The sequence below is a fragment of the Eucyclogobius newberryi genome, unplaced genomic scaffold (genome assembly GCF_026437365.1).
Source record: "Eucyclogobius newberryi isolate DKJ021-1_F unplaced genomic scaffold, fEucNew1.0.hap1 SCAF_5, whole genome shotgun sequence".
NCBI lineage: Eukaryota > Metazoa > Chordata > Actinopteri > Gobiiformes > Gobiidae > Eucyclogobius > Eucyclogobius newberryi.
Window position 1 is genome coordinate 8080913 of NW_027316167.1, and position 17790 is coordinate 8098702.

Here is a 17790-nt window from a genome sequence, read left to right on the forward strand (position 1 = left end):
AAGAATGAAGCGAGAGAGGAAGAGCGTTTAACATGGCGAGGATTAGCCTGTATATCCTTGGGTCTTTACCGCGGCTCAAACAAGCAGGCAAAATGCTCACTCCATACAAATTGAAATTGGATTTGCCGACTTGCCGCCTAAGGTTATAAAGCGCGGATATTCATCTAATTGCGTCGTTACAATGGGGGCGTAATTACACGTGCGGACAAACTGTTACAGTTGTAATTACTGTGTCATTAAGAAATAAAGTGGTGCCAAACAAGATCCACAAAATGCAGGGTGACAAACCTGATCCAAGCGGCTATTAACAAGTCATTCACTCACTCAGTCGTCAACAGGTTATGGAGACAGGCATGGAAGTCCGATGAAACATGCTCCTAAATCCAATACTGCGTCTAAGTATGCAAGGGTCCTCAAATAACTATCATGCTACCTTAAATAAAGTTAAATGAACTTTTAAAAAACTTTTAAACTACTTTTTCTAAGTACTTTGGTTTCCCGTACCAGTAAAAACAAGTCTGACTCTTCAGTGAAGCAAGGGACACAGTTAATAATAAAGATTGAAATACAAATAAACTGCTTAAGACTGAGAGTATCACTTCCAAACACCAACGTGTACATTTATTCAGCTGGAGTTTTTTTGTTTTTCAGAAATCAAGTAGAAGTATAATCAACATTACACATGATCAAAATGTGTCTATATGAGTGATGTTTATGGCCTCTTTTACATACTTTAACTTTGGTTTTGAATTCAGCTCAAACCTACCCCACTAAATCCCACACCGGAACTAGAATTCCATCAGCAATCAACATTTTAAAGTCTGACGTCAATGTGGCACTTAATATTTTTAGTACGAATTAATACGCTTATTGCACTCTACACCTTTTAATGGCGTCTGTGCAACCACAATTTCCTAGGGGATTTACCGCCAATAACATTATCGTGTCTTGTCAACAAGGACCAGGTCAACAACAAAAAAAGATCAAAATGTTACTTATTTATTTTAGCTTTTACCGCAATCCTATCTACGCCGCCCATACTCGCCATACCGTGATATATAACAACTTATAGCTCTCAAATTCCCCCGGCCTCCCCTTTTGTGCATAAATTACTTTCCCTTTTGTAATTTACATCCGCTTGCTCCACCACTTTCCCCCCTATTTGTCCCATTCTTCTACCCCTCTCTAATCACCCCGCGCCCCCCCCTCCTTCACCCGCCATGTCATATCTGTGTTTTTTATGTGTCACCAAACTTAAATAGACAGTCATTGTGTTACGGGCACATTCATTCCCCTTTTTTCGCCGTGTTTCCGTACAGTGGGTCAGAGCTCTGGTGCCTGCCGAACGATAAAAAGTCCCATTGAAATGCGTTAATTGTCAGTGTGCCCCGTTGATTGACACGTCGCGGATAAATGCAGACTTAGTATTTTTGTACACGCTCGCACAATATAAAAGGCCAATTTATTTCTCTGTTCTGTTCCGTCTTTCTCTCTTCTTTTCATTTGATTTAACACGTCCATGGCTTTTTCATTTTTTTTTTCTTCTTCATCTCTCTCTCAACTAAATTTGTCAATATTACCCTCGGCGAGAATTAGCGGAGACCCTTTTTAGCTTTTTTTTTTTTTTTTTTTTTTAAGAACTCCAATTGTATTCCGAGGAGCGCGTTTGATCGAGGAAAAAGAGCCGGCGCCCTTGCGTTCTGCACCCGGCGACGTTCCTGGGTTGCAATGGCTATAGCTTTGTGCCTTATGAAACATTTATCAGTCCCTTTTATGTCGTAATGATCGTGTTAGGATTCCCCGCTTGGTTATGAAGACACGGCTTGAGGAACGGGAGGGAAAACTGGTAGAAAAAGAGGAAAAATTGCAGTGTTGAGAGAATGAGTATGTGGGAAAAAAAGATAGAGAAGGAGGAGTAGAGTGAAAGATGACCGGGCAATGCATTCCTTAGTAAGCATCATTGAAATACTCCAGCCTCTGTGACGATCGTGACCCAATCGGCTCTTTTGAAACGTCCCTGTGCGTTTTTGAATATGATCACGTTTTTGTTTTTCATTGACCTTTTTTTGTTTGCATATTTTTACACACATTTTGTCCAAAAAAACTCACGGCAGCTTCATACACACTTTCAAAGAAGTCTGTTTTTATTGAAATGCATACTTTTGTTTAGATTAAATATTGTTTCAAGTTTGGATGATTTTTTGATTATTTTTTAACCACATTTTGTAAATGTTAAGCAAATTTTCACTTTTTCACTTTTCTATTTTATTTTAATTTTTTAAAACCTGATATGACTTCTTGCATATAAATACAAATAATCAGACTTTTAAAAATTTCCTTTAAAAGCAGCACTCTATTATATATATATTATAAAGGTTCTATATAAGGTTCCGCAGGATGGCATTAAACATATCTATCCCACAGTTATTCAACTAAAGGTGTTTTGATTCAACTAAAGGTGTTCTTGTTCAACTAAAGTTTTTTTTTATTCAACTAAAGGTTTTTTTATTGCACAAAAGACCTTAAAAAACATGTATTCTTCCTGTGATAGCGCTCGCCTTTCCAAAGATCTGACTTGTACCTCAGCTTCGTTGCATCATTTTCTTGTTTCCGTAAAGACAGATACGTTTAATGCCATGAAACAGTGACATCTCCACGGGGACAAGCACGTGGCATAAAAGTGACAAAATGCAACTCAAAACGACCCAAAACGACCCAAAACGACCCTAAAGTCCCGTCTCTGGTTTCCACAGCGCTGAAACGTGGCTTCAGCGTTCAGCTTCTGGTTTGCACGCCTTCCTTCCATCCCATCAGCGTCGTCAACCTTCTCTTTCCTGTTTTATGTTTTTATAATTAAAACACAATATTTATCTTTCCATAACAGAAGGCTGCCGTACTGCGTCAGGTAGACCGCATGCATATTAATATTCCTAATACATCAACAAGCTATCTTCTCCGGTGTCATTGCTAAAAAGTCGCAAAGGGAGCGAAGGTGACTTGTCTGCAGAAGGGTTTATGTCGCGTTCAGAAATTCAACAGAAACGGAAAGCGATTGTAGAGGGAGAAAAATTAAAAAGGAAGACATAAATAAACATTAGAGTCAAAAGCACCGGAGCGTTGGAAAGAGCAGTTTGAAGTTGTTGTTATCATGCACATAGAAATGCAAGTTTAAGGAACGATTCTGGTCACAATCTGTTGAAAGTTAAATCGCATTTGCAAATGCTTCACTCACATTTTATTGTTTTTTACGTTTCCGAAATGATGCAAATGTTACGGCACTTTTAATCTGTGCTGGTCTGAAGTGGGAGACATTTTGCATTTAAAAGTACGTTGTTTTAGCGTTCCATGTTGAGTGTTTTTCTACATTTTTACCTTCGAATCTTGGTTTAGGGAAATGTCGTGTCCTTTGTAGCTATGGTTGTGAAAGGCGAGGCGAGTTTATTTGTAGAGCGCAACTCGCACACAATTCAAAGTGCTTTGCGTCACAGGAAATGATGCTTTAAAATCTCAAAACAGATAAAAATAATAGGTCATTATGAAACTTTAAAAGGGAAGAGGGCAGATAAAATCCTAAAATCCGAGCATCAACAACTTGTCTTACTTTGAAAGAACTGTGTTGATATGTGGATCACACAACTCGACAAGCGCCTTTTGTTGTGGACAATTAAATCTCTTTTGAACAATAGTTCTTTTTATATTGTTCATAGGAGAGGAATGTTTGTGTGGGCAGAATATGGCGTGGAATACATACATCATTTTGGTTGTGTTGCTGTTTTTTATATGACATATTTGATCATGTTTATTTTTTTATTTATATATATTTTTTACATATTTGATCAGATTTTGTTGTTTTGTTTAAACATACGTGTAAAACGTTAATACATACATTATTTTGTGTTTTTTATATAATGTTTGATCATATTTTATTTCATTTTTAAACATTTTATCATTTTTTTTGTGTTGTTTTTTATGACCTTTTTTTTAATACGTCTAAAACATTAATACATACATATTTTTTATATCACTTTTTTTTGTAAACATATTTTATCATATTAAGTTGTTTTTTTAAACATAGGTCTAAAACATGAATACACATATTTGATCTTTTTTTGGTGCTTTTTTTGTAAACATATCATATATTTAGTTGTTTGTTTGTTTGTTGTTTTTTTGAATAGTGGTCTGCCGCTATGACGACTACATCCTCCGAAACAGCTTGATACACTTTACAGTTTAAGGCGGTGTAAGGAAAAGCCAGTAAAAGTTGCTTGTGATTGTTTATGTGTACTTAGCCGAGGGTTCAGACGGAGCGACGGAGGGCCGGGTGGAGGGCCGGGTGGAGGGCCGGGTGGAGGGCCGGGCGGAGGGCCTGGTGGAGGGGGGCGAGGCCGGAGGGGGCGAGGGCGGGAGTACGCCAAGTTCCTTTCTGTGTCCGCTGACAGCTGTCTGCCTCCGTCAATGCTGGATTCCTGTGAAATGAGGCAGAGCTGCGGCGCTCAGGAGAATGCAAATGGATGGAAGTGGATGTTTGAACACGGAGAACAGAAAAGAAAAGACTTAAAGGTGCAACATGCAGTTTTTGTTTGTAGAAGGTCTGCTCCACCCGCCTGCTCCACCCGACATGTTTATTATAGGTAGATTTCAAAAGACATTGTTTTTTATCACTGCTTGATTTTCATTACCCATTGCTTTGTCTGTAATGTTCCGTAGCGTTCCTTTTAAACACTTATATCTCCATGGAGACGAGCAGGTGGACGTTTTATAAGTCAGATCTGTGGAGAAGTGACAATGCTCACTTTAAAAAATATTGTTTTTTCAGGACTATAAGTCGCACCAACCAAAAAGGCATAAAAGAGAAGAAAAAAACATATATAAGTCGCACTGGAGTATAAGTCGCACTGGCCAAAAATGCATATTAGAGAAGAAAAAAACATATACGTTGCACTGGAGTATGAAATGCGGTTGCAAGTGTGAAAATAACAAATAACATCACATACAAGTTGCGTATGTAAGAATAAATATAAGTAGAAGTCGCACCCTGGCCAAAACTATGAAAACAGTCTGAGCAATAAAACAACTGCAATGAAATAAAACAACAATGGATACATTTTAATACAATACTGCGGAAGATTTTACACAAAGCAGTCACATTGCCATGGTGACAAGTAAGTGTAACTTTCATGCTGGAGGGTTTGTCAAAGTGCAATTTTAATCAAAAACAGAGTCAAAAACACTGGGGCGTTTGGGAGAGGGTTTGGTTGATGCAAAGCTTATGAAATTAAAGTGTAAAGAAGTATTTTTTGTCTTGCCATCGTCATCTTTTCTCTGTTCAAAAGCCCAAAGGTACGATTTGAGCTTCGTCACATTTTACAAGACCAATTCAGTCCAACACTTCACTTTCTTTTTTGCTGCTCTTTCTCACTTTACTGTTGTTTTCTGTCAGGCAGTTTGAAGGTCCAGTCTGTTTTAAAGTGGCACCTGTAGCATGTCAGCTCCATGTGACCCGTGTGCTCAGACTGCAGTCACTTTTGCAAAGAAAAATCTGATTTAAGTCAGATTCAGCGCCACATATGAAAGAAGCCTGCGTCGCGTTTGGAAAAAAAAAACATAATCAGATTTGGACTGTTCACAATAAAGACCTGATTCGACCTGCAGCGTGAACGTGACTTTTCAAATCCAAAAAACGCCACTGAATAATGAATAACGACAGTAACGACGCTCCCACCATCGTCGTATCAATAACCCAGTAGCATCACCAACTCAAAAATGTATTTCGCTCCAGTCATCGGGGTCGGGGCGGGCGGAGGGAGGGAGGCGGGTCGGGCGGGGCGGAGGGGGGGGGCGACAAGAGGCGAACGAGGAGAAGTGGGGGCCTCTGTTTGAACAAGTTAACTTGGGCATGATTGGGGTTCCTCCTGCGCGTGAAAGAGCAAGAGAATACATTGACCTTTGCCTCATTAAAAATGGAGGGCCAGACATGTGATACCATGACTGTGGAATCCTGCCTTCTCCCTCCTCATCCACCCCGCCACTCGCCCTTTCTTCCCCTGCCTCCGCTGCTCCGTCATCCTCCTCTACACCCCCCCGGTCCCCCCTCACCCTCTGCGCTCCATCTCCTCCTCTTAACCCCTTTGACAGGTCACATAAAAAGGCTTTTGTGTCAACATCAGGGCGCTGACAGAGAGCAGAAAGCGACATAAAAAATGTGCCGTGCTATCTCTTCATCACAAAAAAACACTGCTCTGCTGGAAGAAAAAAAGTGCGAGGAGGAATTAAATCCAGGGATTAAGATCTCTATGCTTTTTTCCCCCTTTCCCCTCTTCTTCCCCTCGCTCCCTCTTTTTGCCCTCTCGCCCTGCCACATTCCAATTGTTCTTAAAATATTTGGCAATGTCAATTAGTAAGTGAGCAGAGCTAGCTGATGAACACAATTTTCCAGGCGACTGAGCACCCTATTGTTGTGGAGCGGAGAGCAGATTTGGGAGGTCATTATCATTCCCTGTTAGCCGTGCCCAGCTGCTCTCCTCTTGGCTCCGGCTATGGCCCCTCTCTCCCTGCTCTTCTCCTTCCTCCATCGCCGCTACATCTCCCCCCGTCCATGTTCACCAGTTAAGAGCTGGTTGATGGCAGCCAGCAACAGGGGGCCGCTCAACAAGACCCGGGGTGGGAGGGGGAGGCGAGCAGGAAGAAAGGGAGCCAGTCAGATGGATGTAGGGTGGTGGGAGAGGGGAGGGAGGGGTTACTGTACGAGGCGAATGAGGTAGAGGAAGTGCAGGGGAGGAGGAAGGGAGCGGGAGAAGGGCACTAGGGCAAGCGGTAGGATGCTCTGATCGGAGTGAACGCAAGAGGGAGCACTGAAGAAATGCCCTGTTCACTTGAGCATTTATGTGGCTAAATCGACTTCAAACAAGCTCAAGGGACGTCATAGAAGACATGATGGACACAGCTTTGTAATGAAGAGTATGTTGTCTCATTTTAGACCTGGTTTTGTCTCATTTTAGACCTGGTTTTGTCTCATTTTAGACCTGGTTTTGTCTCATTTTAAACCTGGTTTTGTCTCATTTTAGATCTGGTTTTGTCTCATTTTAAACCAGGTTTTGTCTCATTTTAAACCAGGTTTTGTCTCATTTTAAACCAGGTTTTGTCTCATTTTAGACCTGGTCTTGTCTCATTTTAGACCAGGTTTTGTCTCATTTTAGACCTGGTTTTGTCTCATTTTAGACCTGGTTTTGTCTCATTTTAGACCTGGTTTTGTCTCCTTTAATACCTGTTTTGGTCTCATTTTAGAGCAGGCTAGTCCTGAGTTAGGCCCCATGGCGTCCGGGTTTGGATCTGGTATTACTTGGAAAGACACTTTTACTTGTCTTTGTCAGTTAGCATGACATTTAATCAAGTTTATTAAGTCATGATAAGTCTAAGCTGCAGCGTTGTAAATTTGGACCTCACTGCACTGAAATTGCTCCCGATCGACCTTAAGTTGGAGTCAGCCTGGCCTGAATAGTCAGACATGTGGTCATGCAGATGTCTGGTTCACATGACTTGTAAAACGAGGCATAGTTATTATTTGGAACACTCTCTCACTCTAGTATTTGATTATTTGTGGCTAATATTAAACATGTTGGTGTAGAAACCCCTGAACTCTCACTCAACCCTTTTGTTTGCAGCTTAGCTTAAGCTGTTTTGTAATATGCATGATTTAAAACACTTTGACCAGTGTAAAAGGTCATTTGTGCAAAGAAAGGCCTTATTGTCTAAAAATATAATCTAAGAGTTGGTTGTAGAACATGCATGGACGTTTGAGATGGAGCTTTTTCAGGTTCCGGCTCCAAATGGACAGAATACAGCGCGACAAAACGGGAATCTCTGACTTTATTGCACTTACCAGATGTATCTCTTACAGTAATACATGTTCCCAGAGGGCTCTCCGCCTTATTGCGCCCACCCACGGCTCCCGCTCATGGGTGCCCTCCCTGCTCCCTTCTCACATCGTCATCTCTCTGACAGAGCGTTCACAAGTTCTGAGGGCAAACACTTTGGAATTATTAAGATCACATTTCACCAGCGCAACTGCCATGTCCTTAAGAAAGAGCTGCTAACCCTTCTCAAAAGGATAGTGTTAACCAAAGATTAGGCCCTTTTCTCCTTGTCCCCCCCTGTAAAAGTTTGAATAAGTTGACACTGGCTGCTTGTGGTGTGTAGTAGCAGGTCTTCCAAAAGTGTGTGTGAGTGAGAGAGATAGAGAGTAGGAGTAGAGCTGGAGAGAGAGCAGTGAAAAAGGGTGAGCGGCATCAAAGCGTTGCTCTCAGCTGCAGCTGCCAAGCCTCCTCGTCCCCAGTTAGCAGCCATCCAGCTGTCAGGCTGCGCGAAGAGGAAGAGAGGGGGGAAATCTCTCACCAGCCATATGGTCCCCAGCTCTGTCGGAGACACTCCACGCTCCGTGGGCAAATGGCAAACTCATATATCTAATCAACACTCTTAATATCCAGACCTGAGACCTGGATATTTCCAGAGCTTTGCCTTTCATCGACCTGGCAAAGAGGCCAGAGGGGAAATGACCGGGCACTTAGTGTAGTTATGCTCCATGCCAACACTGTGCATGACTGATACTGTGGAACATGGACCAGTCCCACTTCTTTAAGTGACAAACCAGTAGGTGAAACGCCTACGAGTTTGTTTTAATGTGATATTGGATATAATTGTCCTCTGACTATAAGTTAACAGACATGACTGAGACCTGTACACTTCAAGAACATGTTCTCATCATGGAGCTGTGGCAGTATCTTTGCCCATATTTATTTATCTAATGATTCAAATGAACCCCAGAGCAGACCCACACTCCAGGCACCTGATGTTCCTCCATCTGAAACATTATTTTGACAGTAATATGAGCTGTGGATTGACTCGAAACCCCTTTTAGTTGAACAGAAGCTGTTAGCTTTAGCACAGCTAGCCCCAGAGAGAATAGGCTTGAATATGGCTTTGTGTTCTATCTGTTAGCGGGATGCTACACCTGCTCATCTAATCCTGGCAGGCCTGTGCCTTCAGTCTCTCCCGCTGCAGTGTAACGGACGCCTTATGGCACAGCAAGCCGCGCCGAATCACGGGGAGGTTTGTCGGTATTACAGCGACATCGCTGTGCAAAGCTTGGAAATCACCATCACCCCCTCCTCACTGGGACAAATCTTCCCCAGTTTCTTTTCAGTAAACACTTATTAGAGTAAAGATGGGGCCCACTGCCTGCATGAGGTGGAGGGGCAGCTAAGAACAGAGAGGAGAGGGCTAAGATATAATCAAAAGTTAAAAATTGTGGTCTGCGGGGCACAAAAGAGAAAAATGGGTGTCATCCAAGTTTAAGTAATCTTTGCTCATGCCAACAACCTGGAGCAAAGGCTATTAAGAGAGGGAGGAGGAGGGAGCGTAAGTGCAGGGGAGATGGATACGGCCGTAGTGATGGTTTGGAGGGACGCTAACTTTAATGGCCCCACTGGGTTTTTAATGAGTGTTGTGCCCCAAACAAAACGAGCTAATTAGTGTTATCATCCATACATCAGGCCTACACAGCCTCGCACGCACCCACACACTGCCTCACCCAGCTCCTTCAGCTCTTCAAAGGCATATATCTTTTATAAGCCTGTAACATGTTTATCTTGAAAATATAAAGTAAATACGCGGAGTTGTCCACTTTGATCGGAAATTACACGAAAACTCTGGGATATTTACGGCGTCCCTTTGTAAATTGATGGGTTTGAATGTATGCGGCCGCACTCACTTAAGGAGCTTTTGATTTGGTGTTTTTTCCCCCCTCTTGCACACAAGTACACACTTTAAGACGCGGAAGGCCGTGCCCTGTTTGTGAGCCGAGCGATTATGTCTACACTGGTTTAAAGGCAGGATAACAATGGCATGAAAAAAACACAGCACAGAAAGGGCTCAAGCCAATACATCCAGGCATTTGGACTCTGCTCCGTTGTTACCTGCTCGTAAGCTCGGTGTTTGTCACGCCATCGCCTCTGGCCGACCACGCCGCCCCGCCGGCCCCCGCTTTATTTCTCTTGCACTAAGCCTATTATAAAATCAATAAACAATTGAGCTTTTTTTTTTTCCACAGTCCTTTTAAATCTTTTTTCTCCTCTATATATCCTTTGAGATGAAGGGGAGGCATGAGGCGAATGTGTGCACAGCCGAGCAGAGAAGGCTGAATGGAATACACATGCAGCTTAGTTACTCTTTCTTACAGAGCTTGATTCAGCCGCTTCCAACCAGTTGCTTTAAACTGTTATTAAAGTGAGCAGCGTAGAAATATTTTCAATCAAATCTTCTTTTTATTATTTTTTTATTTGAGGAGCTTTGTTCGTCCGGACATGGATGAAATGGGGATGAGACTGGGGAAGGACATGGCAGAAATGACCTAAACTGTTTATCGTTAACATCATTCCTCTACCAAATAATGGAAGCACTAGCTGTACTATGTATTTATAGAGTCTCATACCTGTGTGACCATCAGAGCAAATTGACACTTTGTCTTGTTAGGGACATGTAAAGCATTTGTACTCTTTTCTCATTATGGCACCGTGTCATTAACTTCTATCACCACATGTAAACATTGTCAATCTCGTCGCCATAGTTTCCTGTCCGTCAGAAAAGTAAAAGCCGACGAACTCGACGGTTAAACAGTTTTATCACACGAGGCTCTTCATAGTTTTACATCACTTCCCATTAAGTTTGCATGCCAAAAGGCGAATGCTCAAGCAAATGATTGAGGGAATTTTAATTGTCATATTCTTGAAATGTAATAACCCTTGAGTTGATAAAAATCAACAAACACCAACTTTGACAGCCGATTTTCAAATTAGGCATCGGGAAAAAGGAAAACAGCGTTTACAGATTTTAATTCCCTTTGTCAGTTCAAACTCATATTTCAAACTCAGCAGTGGGGAGATGACAATGTAAACCTCTCTATTCCACGATCGCACAAAAGTTGGAAATTAGAATGTCGTCTACAAAGCCCCATCCGTCCCCCTCCTCCGTTGTCTCCCCCGTTTCCCACCAACACGTCTGTTTGTTTACTCCTCAAGTCTTCTTGGAGTGCAGATACGGTAATTATCGGTGATCAAAAACGTCCAGGTTTTTCCGCAGATGCTTTTGATGTATGGATGACACTGTCTGCTTCCACCATCAGTTGCACAGAACGCGAGCAATTTGTGCGTTTTCCCTGCAGGCTTTGTGTCGTAAATCCCATTGATAAAGTTAAAGTAACTCTAACAATCTTTAACTAAGTTTCTCGCGCGATAAAAGATGTAATTTTTGCTTTTTTTCCAAACGTATATTTCTTCGCCATGCTGCACCCTGGACCGGTGCACGAACTTTGACTGCGACAGATTTTGCCAAGCTGTCCGTTGCATCATCTTGGACATTATTATTTTAGCCAGCCTCCATTTTTGGCCCACCCTGCTTTCAACATGCCCGCTATTGGCTGACCCTGTGGTTAACCGAGTTCCCATTGGCCGGCAACCTCCACCCCCCCGTCGCCTCGAGCCAAGCCTTGATTGGATGACTCAAAGGATCTCTGGAAAGCTCTTGTCGGGGACGGTCTTAAATGGACAGAGATGTGGACTATCGCGGTCAACCGTCCGCGCTTTCCCTGGCGGCCCGCTCCGCCGAGAGAGGGCCCGGCGCACGCACCCCGGCGACGGAAGAAGCCGAAAACTAGCATTTGGCGGGGCTCCGTGCTCTTCCCCGGGTTCGTCCCCCATCGAGACCCTGTGTGGGCCGCTGGTGCTGACTGGACTGGAAGCAGCTTGATGTGGGCATGTGTGTCATGTCCCCCTCTGTCATCCACCAGACGGAGGGCTGTATCATGGCTATGGTCCTGTCACACTTGGATGATGTCTCCTCGCCTCGCTCTGACAGTGACTTGCCTTACTGACAATTACCATAAGAAGCAGTTCTCCCGTGCACCTGGTTCACAAGGGTCTGTAGAGCAAAGATTGGCAGGCGTCGCGCTGTCCCCCTCGCTCGCTTCTCGCAGGCCCCAGCATGGATCACTTATTATACTGTAATTACTGTTCAGTTCTTTACACGTCCAATGATTCAAGTTTGCAATATCTAGTCGCCATTTATGTAACTGGACACATGAATGCACCGCCGGTATCTACTCTTTAAAGCAAATAATTCAATTTCAGCAGAACAAGTAAAACGGTTTTGAAGTTCGAAGAGTTGAGGTAGTTTTTTTTTCAAATGTTTGGCACCCACTTTTTAATGCTTTTGTAGCAGCAAAGTGATAAAGGCATTTACACTCCTGACTTATAGCCAGAAGGTTTCAGGTTCTATAACCGAATGGTGCCATTGCTCATAGGAGTTATTTTTGCACATACAGACTTTGGAGTTTTGTACATTCCATGCTCACAATTTTGCAATAACAAAACTTGTATTTGAATATGCATACTATATCATAAAAACGATTCACTTATATCCAGGTAGCGACAAAACACTGCGGTACAACTCAAACTTACTACTACTTAACCCTCTGCAGTTTCTTAATCGGTCGATGTAACCTTTTCGCCTTTTTCACATCTCCATTCAGGAAAAAAGACCCAGGAGTCTCCGCAGTCCCTCCTTTAACTCCCTGCGTTTTGTAGCTACCCCTTATTTCCACAGGGAGGAACACTGACCTCATTTGCGAGGACAATAACCTCCTTGACTTTGGGGATTAAGACATGAAACCTTTGTGGATTAATTAGGTTCCTAGCAGAATTCATTTTTACGGCCACAGAAAGCGCAGAGAAAAGACGGGAACGCTGGTTGTAAGGGTTTATTATGGAAATGTTGTTTGCCCAGATAGATATATTAAAAAAAAACAAATGTTGGGGCTGATCACATTTAAATCCTCCAATTGAATAGCTTGGCAATTGTCGGCTGCGCTCGGAGGCATTAGCATGGGAAGTGACAGTGACGCAAACTGTCAAATTGCAAAAACGCATTATAGAGTCTTTAACATTGCTGCCGACTTCAAACTAGGGGTTTTGCAAGCGTGCAGACAACATTAGCCCACTAAAGCTTTCTTTGGCAAGGTTAGACATGCAAATGCGTTTCGGCCGGACTATCTTCAAGCCACAAAGGGGCTGGAGCTGGGAAAATCTGTGCATTCACGCCTCTAGATCTACTCTTAAGCTTTTCACACATAACGCGGCGAGTGGCGGTTCTGACAATACAGCCGGAATCTCATTGTCTCAGTTGTCGTAGCAACAAAGCAAAGTGTTTGTTTTTACCGAGACGCGGCGCAATCGCAATTTTGACGCTTTGCACCTATTGCTTCCACCCCCCACCCCACCCGTTTTTTTTCTTTTTCGCATCAAGACCATATGTTATTTGAACGTATCTTTAGCTCGGCGAGAAGGGGCTGTTAGTTGGATGGTTTGTTTACAAAATAACAAAGGTGTCTGTTTCACCAAAGGCACAAGACGTGTTAATGCATGTTTGATGTCATCCTAGGCTCGCTGTAAATAAAAGCGACTGTTGTCTTATTAGAGTAACACCTCCGATTGCGACAGCCTCAGGTACAGCTCCCTTATGGACGCCGCGCCGAACATGTGCTTGATGAGACTCTTCCAACACTTTTACTTTACTACCCCGCTAATGAACGCTCCACTCATCAGCCGCACTCGTTTGCTTTATATTTTTTGATCTGCCCCGGAGTCACCGTTGCCCGACGGCCCACACAGCGAGCATATGTTTACGCCGGCGATAAGGTTGTTTTAGCAAGTAAATGTCTTTCTTATCGTCTCTGGTGTAAAGCGTAAACGTTCATGGGAAGATCTTAGGAGTCTTTTTCGAAGCGAGATTAAGCTTTGGGTTTCAGAGCATAAATCACTCAGAGATTTAAGAGGTTCTTAAAAAGAATCCGCAGTCTATTGTTTTGGCGGCAAAGTACTTTGGGGGATTCCAATCTTACAGGGGAAAAATGTGTGTGGACAGAGAAAAAGTTTTAAAAATGTGTATCTCCAGTTCATAACCTGTTATTCTTCTCCTTTTAGGGGAACATTATGACATGATTTCAGGGTTTTGTCAATTAGCAACTAGTTTTGTTTCATCCAATTGTATTTGAACAGTAGATAAGTGTTTCTCAACCATGGGTACGGGGACCCCGGGGTATGCAAGTGCTCGCCATGGGGTCTTGGAATGATTTGAGATTATATATAAAGGTGGGAATTATCAGTATTCGCATATTAAGGTTATTTGTAGTACATTTTACATCCTTCCTAGTCATTTTCAGAAGATTATCATAAACAAAATCAATAATATATGATTGTTAGAATTAGCAATATAGTAGCAAATGCGTTTATAATGACTAAAGAAACACTAGTATATCGTATCAGGGGTAAAAAGCGTGTGAAAGGTTGAGAACGAACAACTGAATACAAATAGTCGCACTGAAACGCACTATAAAATGTGTACGTAAAAGTTCACACCAACTACGATACACAGTCTTGTTCTTGTTGCCTGTCTTTCGCGTCGCCGTAGGCATCATATTCTAACCCCGGGCGTCCATCCAGCTGCTGTACCAGTCAGCTCCTTCCCTCTCGAGGACACAGGTTTATCCAAGGCTTTTCGCAGAGAAGGCTCCTCGCATCCCTCCCCAGTGGTCCTCCTCATTCCTCCGTCTTAAGGCATGCTAAGGCTAAGTTGAAGCTAAGCCACCAGCCACCCTCATGGGGCTGCGGATCGGCCAAATGCCACCTCTCCTGGCGCCGCTTGTAGGTATAAGGTGTAATCATGCCGACACAGTGCTCTCCGGGCCAGAATCAGGTATTTCCTATTAGACACAGAGATGAACGCTGGATTTTCCGAAAGCCGTTTTGGACAATCCCCCTCCCCCCTTCCTCCTCCCATCCCACAATCCTTAGCTTCTCTTACACCTCGTGATCTTTTAGCTCGCTTTCCTCGTACCTGTTTGGCTTTTTCTTGACACAGAATTTCAGTCTTTTGTCGTCCCCATTTGGCATTCCCGCTTAAGTTTTTTCTTTTTTTTTTGGAGGGCAAAAAGAGGATAAGGGATTGGAAGTTTGTGGAGAAAAGTTTTTGGAGGACATTTCTGGATAACGTTCACAAGGCACAAGCTGCTCACAGTGTGAATATGGCACGTTGTCAATGAGATCTATTTCCATGACGATTATTTTTATACTCTGACAATCAGGGAGCCGACAGCAACACGCAAGAAAAAAACTAAAAAGAAAAAAAAAATACGTCTTCCACTTTGATACACTCTGTAACATTCTAGCGGTAAATGCTAACAAAGCCATGAGGGAGATGCGATGCGGCGACGAGATATCAACCTCCTTTTCTGGTTGCTCAAATCCCAGATCTAGCTTGACTAAGTGTCCTGTTGAGTTGTCAAGTGCGAGTGCGTGGAAGCCCGGGCTGATCGCGCACCCTTCCGTTTGCTCAGCGTTGCGGTAAATGCAACATCTGATGGCGTTGGACAGGTGAGACGCCGGCGAGCGCACGTCACTTTGGGAGACGGGAGCTAGCGCCGTGTCACCCCGCCCCATCTGCAAGCCTTCAAACCGCTGTATGTTTGGCATGTCGGCGTCACGTGTGCAGCCATGATATCTGCGTGGATTTACTTTTTTGTTAGTCGGGCAAAACTTTTGAATTAAATGCCAATGTGCAACACTATTTCTGCAATTTGACCCAATACTGGTGAGCTGTTTGTTAGTTCTTGTTACTGAAATGGATCAAATATGACTTTTTCAATAGCTTTGATTTTGGAAAGAGATTGTATTATTCAGAAAATATGTTACACCAAATATACTACTATAAGAACTACTACTACACGAAGTACTACGGCCACAACTACTATGTATGTGCCACTGTGTTGTACCTTTTTGCAGATAATAAAGTTTTTCTATTGGTACTAGAAAAAATCTGCAGTATTTCCACTGTTTCCACTCGTTAAAAATGCATGAATGAACAAGATATACATAAGATTATACTTGATTAATTTACTTTTTATAATTATCTTAACTTGTTTTACCCTCAGTTGAAACACAAACATTTGAAAAGAACAAATCCATATCACTTTCAAACCAAATCACCAAATATACAACTACAAGAACTACTACAACCACAACTACTATGTATGTGCCACTGTGTTGTACCTTTTTGCAGATAATAAGGTTTTTCTATTGATACTCGAAAAAATCTGCAGTATTTCCACTGTTTCCACTCAGTTCTGATGTTAAAAATGCATTATGAATGAAAAAGATATACATAAGATTATACTTGATTCATTTACTTTTCATAATTGGAACACAGACATTTGAAAAGAACAAATCCATCTCACTTTCAACCATCCTCAAGGGGAAGTTCTTTAATAAACCCTGCATGTGTCCCATATGTGGCCACGACACGGTCCAAACTGTTTCTTTTGCTGTAAGTTCAGAGACGTCTTGTAAAAAAAGAACATTTGTCCGGTCTATCAAGAATATGGCAAGCGAGCAAACTGATTTGGAATGCGCTGCCATATTCAGTGTCACTATTTGACTTGGTGTTTGGCAGCCTTGTACAGGGTGCAGATTGAGAGACAGTGTCACGCAGAGTCGGAAATGTCTTCATCTGCCATCTTTTTCCCCTCGTTTTTTAAAAGCAAAACACTAAAATACCAAACTTTTCAACTCCGTACGCACTTTTACCTGACTTAAACCGACACGGCATATCGTTCAAAAATCCCCCCTTTGGAAAGCAGAAACCGCAGCCTTCTCCTTCCTCGCGTCTCGCCTGCTCAGTGGGCTGTTGGAGGGCTTTTTCGGAGACAGAAGGGGCCGGCTGCGGAGTGGGGCGGCAGCCAGGCATCTTGATGATTTTTTCGGGGTGCATCACCATCTTTTCGGGACGCGCCAAGTGTGCACCAAGGCCATGCCATCCACTGTAGAGAGTGTAAGACGGGGGGCACCGCCGCGCACGCTCCCCGCCTCTTCCAGGCGCCTCGGAAACAAAACTCAAATAAATACAAAAGTAGAAGACGCATTCCGGTTGCCACGTGAAAAGACAATCGTCGTGATTTCTGTGAGCAATAAAGATATAATCCACTGAAACTGTGATGAATATTGGAAAATGGTTGTCTAGTGAAACATTTCGCGAACTCGATTAGCGCCGCTAAAGCATTTATTTGCAAAGTCGGTTATTGCGGACATAATTTGCGTTGGCAGTTTGGTTCACCTAATTTTATTTATGTATTCCCATGGTCAATGTTACTTGAACGAATGTGAGATTTTGACTCGCTAATGCCTGGATTATACTTGTAACGGAAGACTACAAAGCTCTGCTGTGTATATTGCTAATCTATTCTGTTTACTGGCTCCATTAAGACGCCACAAAAGTCAAGATTCCAAATAAATGGTAATGCATGTCTGCTTGATAACTTCTAATTGTCAGGGCATCGATCCCACTCAGAATCCCGCTATTCTCTTATGATTTGACCCGTAAAGCTTATCGCACCTCTCCCCTCTCGCTCTTGTTTTTCTGTGCCCCTTTTTTCTCCGCCTAAATTAACGGCATCTAACACGATCGATGGATCCCCGCTAATCGCGTTAGACGTTTTGTTTTAAAATACCAGAACCCAGCTGGTGACTCCACGCACTCATCTGCTTGACTCCGCTCTCAGTTCTTTGTCAGTTTTTGGTTGCTTTTTCCTCCCGTATCCTCGCCGACTGTATCATTCAATTCGCTGCTTCTCCTTGTTTTCCGATTGGGAGGGAGGTGGGGTGGGGTGGGGGGGGTTGAAGAGGGGCTGGA

At 42.9% G+C, this 17790-nt stretch overlaps 1 protein-coding gene across 1 annotated transcript in view; it reads left to right on the top strand.

The window, feature by feature from the left end:
* The window catches only part of znf536 (zinc finger protein 536), a 219708-nt gene that overhangs the window by 97968 nt on the left and 103950 nt on the right, over positions 1–17790 (top strand). The gene's annotated exons all lie outside the window — the stretch shown is intronic.